Source organism: Myxocyprinus asiaticus, chromosome 49 (assembly GCF_019703515.2).
Source record: "Myxocyprinus asiaticus isolate MX2 ecotype Aquarium Trade chromosome 49, UBuf_Myxa_2, whole genome shotgun sequence".
In the NCBI taxonomy this organism is placed as follows: domain Eukaryota; kingdom Metazoa; phylum Chordata; class Actinopteri; order Cypriniformes; family Catostomidae; genus Myxocyprinus; species Myxocyprinus asiaticus.
Window position 1 is genome coordinate 25,619,183 of NC_059392.1, and position 6,000 is coordinate 25,625,182.

Below are 6,000 nucleotides of genomic sequence, written 5' to 3' on the forward strand. Positions count from 1 at the left end.
GGTTTCTATGGTGTTTTGGGTGGTTAGTTTGACCAGTAGCAGAAGTGATGCTTACCTTACCAAACACCACTAATGATCTATTATAAAGTATTATATTATTACACTGGTTTTATGTCTTGTTTCTTTATGAATAATAATCATCTTGTTGAGGTTAACAGGTGAAGTTCTCTTAGCCAAAATGCTTATGTATGTGTTTGCTGTAGGAACACAATAGTTATAAATTCTTAATATTTTTATTTTTTCTGAAGGGTACAGTAGCCAGTGGGGGAATTCAGGCTTCATCTCCTGATTGTCTGGGAGTTTTGGTTGAACAATGGCAAGCTTGCAGCCTCCATGCTGTGAAGTACACTTTGCTTTCGTTCTCAACCCATTTCTATTAAAACTGAAGGCTGGCGAGGGGGGAGCAGGTGGGCATGCAGTGGACTGAGAGAGAGAGCAGGATGGATGGGGGAGGAGGGGGGGCATCTGTTTGTGCATTGTATGTATTTTCCTGAGTCAACAGTGGAGGAAATGAACACAGCAGCTGTAGATATACAAACATCACAATGAGCTAGCTAATAGCAGCTGCGTGCGGGAAGGCTAATGTAATGAGTATAATAGCAGATGAAGACAGGGAATGGATCTGATGATATTGTAACAAAGTACGAACAGATAGATGGAAGGACGGATAGATTTATTGCGGGATAGTTTGATGATAATGAACAGGAGGTCAAGGAGAGAACGGAGAGCTAGATGAATGATACACTATGGGGTGCTATAGGCCTGCTGTCTTTGGCTGAAATTAACAGATTAAACCAACCTAAGTGGTTTTCTGGTCTTATCTGGTCTCCCAGTCTTGTCTGTTTGTTGGTTTTAAAGGGGTTTGAGCACTTGTCAGCTGGTCAGGCTGGGAGTCCACCTGGCTGACCAGCTAAACCAGTTAAGGACCAGCTTGTCCAGGCTGGGAGACAAGCTTAAACCAGCTAAGACCAGCAAAATAGCCTAGGATGGGCTGCTGAAAGGACCAGCTAAACAAGCCAAAGCTGGATGGCTAGTCATATCTGGTCGCCCAATCTTGTCAGGCTGGTCTTTTTGCTGGTTTTAAAGGGGTTTTGGGCACTTGTCAGATGATCAAGCAGGGAAACCACCTGGCCGACCAGCTAAACCAACTGAGCACCAGCTTATCCAGGCTGGGAGACCAACAAGACCAGCTAAAGACAGCTTGGCCAGGTTGGGAGACCAGCTTAAACCGGCTAATACCAGCAAACTAGCCTAGGAATGGCTACTGAAAGAACCAGCTAAACAAGCTAAAGCTGGATGGCTAGTCTTATCTGGTCGCCCAATCTGGCCAGTCTGGTCTGTTTGCTGGTTTTAAAGGTTTTTGGGCACTTGTCAGCTGGTGAGGCTGGGAGTCCACCTGGCTGACCAGCTAAGCCAGCTGAGCACCAGCTTGGCCAGGCTGGGAGACCAACTTAAACTGGCTAAGACCTGCAAACTAGCCTAGGATGGGCTGCTGAAAGAACCAGCTAAACAAGCCAAAGCTGGATGGCTTTTCTTAGCTGATCGCCCAATCTTGTCAGGCTGGTCTTTTTGCTGGTTTTAAAGGGGTTTTGGGCATTTATCAGATGATCAAGCAGGGAATCCACCTGGCCGACCAGCTAAACCAACTGAGCACCAGCTTACCCAGGCTGGGAGACCAACAAGACCAGCTAAAGACCAGCTTGGCCAGGCTGGGGGACCAGCTTAAACAGACTAAGACCAGCAAACCAGCCTTAAATGGGCTGCTGAAAGAACCAGCTAAACAAGCCTTAGCTGATTTACTGGTCTTAGCTGGTCTCTCAGACTGGTCAGGCTGGTCTGTTTGCTGGTTTTTGAGTTTTTTGGGGGACTTATGAGCTGGCCAGTCTGGGAGATCAGCTGGTTGGCCAGCTGAGCATCAACTTGACCTGGCTTGACCAGCTAGATCAGCTGAAGACCAGCCTGTTAAGGCTGAGAAACCAGCTAGACCAACTTATACCAGTTAAGACCAGCCTAGGCTGGTTCAAGCTGTATTTTCAGCAGGGTCCTCACTATGAAAGTGTATTAAGGTATTTGTATGCGATCATCATAGCAGCAGGTCATGAGGGATTCTCAGTTCCAGGCCGGAGGAGAAAACAGGAAGCCGTGCTGATGGTTTTTTCCTCTTACTGGTGTTAATGTGGACCCAGAGTTCTGGACTCGACCCAACCATCACAGAGAGTCACAGAGCTTCACTGTATTCCTAATGCTGACCTTGACAGAATCATTAGCACTGTAGCTGCCTGCAAGAAAACATTTACAATTAGTTGTTCTCTCACTCTCTTTCTCTCCACATCTCCTCCTCCTATCAGGTTTTTTATCAGACCACCTGGAGACAAAGTTGTGTTTGAAAAGTACCAGGTCTATTATTATAGTATGATCAATTTCAGATTAACTCTTATTGCTTATACATGGCAGGCAAAACAATACAAAATGTTGTTTGTCACTTTACATTTCTTTTTACTGGTCTTTTCTTACTTTAATTTCTTTTCTGGCTAAACGAAACTACGAGGACACACGTGTTTACTCTCTGGATTAAGTGAAGCCCACTATCTCTTCCTCTCACTCTAAATTAAAACAACACCCTTATCAATTAAAGTTCCACTCCTATGCTGCCCACCCTTTGGCTAAATGCCACTGTTGGTCATATCAACAGATTAATTGTGACTACTGATGATCTTTCCATCCAGATGCAATTTTTTTTGTAGAATTACACCCAAAGTTTTAGTACCAGAAGCAGCTCATAATACTGTAATAATTTCCACTCTCAAATATTTATGCCAGCCCTATAAATTCTGTCCTCATTACCTTCCTCTTCTGAAACTTTGTCATTTTTCCACGTCATTATTTCTTGACCTCACAGTGTTGGTCATCTTATACACTCACTGAGCACTTTTTTAGGAACACTATGGTCCCTCTTGTAATGTCTTGTAATGTCTCTCTTTGGCGTAAGCCCCGTCTGGTGGTCCGAAGTTGTAGTACTCTGAACCGTCATATCCTGCCGGAGATAGGAGGCAGGGGTGAGGAGCCTACCCCCGTGCAGGACTCGGGACTCAACTGGTGGTGGTAGGGTGGAGGATGTTGCCATCTTAGCACACTGAAACAGCAATGTGATAGATTGTGAGCAGACTTATAAAGCATTGGCTTATATGTGATTGGCTAGGAGTTACCTAGCTAATGGTGTGATGATGTACAGCTGCTAGTCTTCCTGGTAGAACTATGGTGCGCTTACATTTTGGATGAACCCTATGTTTGTTACTGCAAACAAGTTGAGCCGTCAAGGCCTTAAGGTGTAATATAATCTCCTATTAGCGATCTCGTTTCACTGCGTTTTGGAAAGTGTGGCAACATTTAGGTCAAATTTCAAGGATATCTGTACATTTGTGGTTGTAATCCACAGTTAATACAGAGCCAACATGAAATCTACTCCTGTAATAAAAAATAAAAAACCTCCATCCTCTGTTCTAGTTCAAGCATACCATATCAAATATCTCAACATCTTCATTCTGGCTTCCCACCACTTTGCCCACTGCAAAGAGATGACAAACTCCAGCCAATCAAAGGATATTTGTTTGTACATAAAGAATCAGATGCAAACAGATATATAGTTACGTCTGCTTTGTAGATAATGCTAATCTGCATCTCTTTCTCCTAGACTTCTACAATTCATTGTCATATGTATAATTCAAGATGATTACAAAGCTCACATTCAACTTAGGTCTTTTAGGGAAATGCAGCCAATTTTGAGCTTTGGTGTTTGGCGTATAAAGAACTTGAGGTTGGTACATAATTGTAGTGGTATCAGTATCATCAATAGACCGGGTGAACAAATTAATCTGGATTATGAATTTGTAAGTGTGCATTTGCATTACAAGCACTCCCTGGAATGTATACCTGAAAGAAATACAGGAAACAAGTCTTCTTTTTGGAATTAGTTTCTGGGTTAATGTTTGCAAAAAAGTACAAACTTGGAAAGCTTTTACTGAACTTGTGGACTAAGGTTTGTCATGCATGCAAGTCTAGGAGGTTACATTGTTGTGCATGAGGAAATGGTGTCAAGTTCTTGATGAATGGGCAAACCAAGGTGTGTTTTGTGAGAGTGAGGGGTTAGACTTACCTGAGGTGATGGGGTCACTGTTAACGGGTTTGTCCAACAGGTATGTAATGGGAGGGTAGCCAATAGTATTCAGGGGTTAGATCTGTACGTATGCTTTCTATAGGGTAATTGCACAAAGACTGAGAGCGCAGAGGCAGGTATGTTCACTCGTAATCAAACCTCAGGGGTACGCCCAGGTAAAGAGGCATTTATTGGTCAGATTTCGAGCTGTTGTGCTGGTCCTTGTTGAACTTTATGGATAAGATTAGCGTCAGGATCACAGTCTTTCTCTTAGGAATAATGGTGTTTGATTGGATGGGAAGTGGAAATTTTGGCAGGCCATAATTTAGCACTTTTGACACCTGCTGTGCTGTCAATGCAACTTAGTTTGACAAAACCTGCATACCAACCAGGCTTGGGGTAGTAACATAATACTTGTAATGGTGTTACATACATTTTTATTACTGTAATCCATCACAGTTACATAAATATCAAAGAAATTAAATTACAGTTACATTTATTTAGAATTGGAATTGTTAGCAGGATTACAGTTTTTAATTTGAAACAAAAGATCCTCCTGACATTAAGTAAATTATTGTGTAACGCTGCTTGTTTTAACGTGGCAGTGATTCTCCAATGTGCGCTCTGGTTCTCTCTTGTCACTTACGTGAGCTGGAAGCGCCACTCACTGTCGCATGTACAAATAACCTGTTGCACATCATCACCACTGTGCTCTCTAGGCAAACGGTCAAACCATTAAAAGGGCTGTTTCATCGCAATTAAATTTCATAATTAGTGTCTCTTTAAAGGAGAAAAGGACATTACAGTTCAGTGCAATTTATGCCTTTCAGCTGTAAAGATGACCCACATGGAAATCAGGTTAGGTTAGGTCAGCCTGGTTAGCAAAAATGTGTTATTAGTTCCCCCCGTCTGACTGTCGGTCAATCATTCTGTGCGAGCAGGAATAGCTGCCAGTACTGTGACACAAATTGTGCATCATTGACGGTATGGTAGAAAGGAAAATTTTTCGTATTGAAGTAGAGAAACGATTACTCCCCTCGGTGAACAAAATGGCACCGTGATATGCCGAAGGGGGCAGCGATATTCAGAAAAGGACAGCAACGTGCTCCACTGTCGTTTCCATTTATGCATTTGGCAGACGCTTTTATCCAAAGCGACTTACAATGCATTCAAGGTAAACATTGTATCAGTTCGTGTGTTCCCTGGGAATCAAACCCGTTATCTTGGCATTGCTAGCGCCATGCTCTGCCAGTTAAGCTATAGGAACTATTCATCATAAACTCAGTTGAAACTCTAAAGTTGTTCTCTGAAATGCTTGTCGTAATATAATGAAGAAAAACATCAACATCGAACATCAAACTCATTGTGCCGAATTACTGACAATCACCATCTACAATTAGATATCTTTGTATAAATTCCATTATGTTTACCTTTTCCTGTGGTGCTACTGATATCATGTTGTTTGAGTGGCCTCAGAGACACGGGTTCTAGGTTAGGGTTGGGGTTTGGGCATATGGTTAATAAAATACGTATTCCTGTAGACTAATCAACTCGCTTTTGGCGTCCCTTTGTGAACATTTTACTATGAAACTGGAGCTCACACATGTTCATATGTTCAATAACACTTCCTGCTTCGGCCACTGGGAGCAGTGATTTGAATTTTGGTAAACACAAACTGATTTCAGCTGAAGAAATTTCGACTTACTGTTGCCGAATTCACAGTGAAATCAGTTTGGAGTTTTATGCTTAAAATGGTATATTACCTGTAATAATAATAATACAAAAAAAAAAATAATAATACTTAGTGCAGATATGATAAATAAGGCAGATATGGGAATAAAAATCAC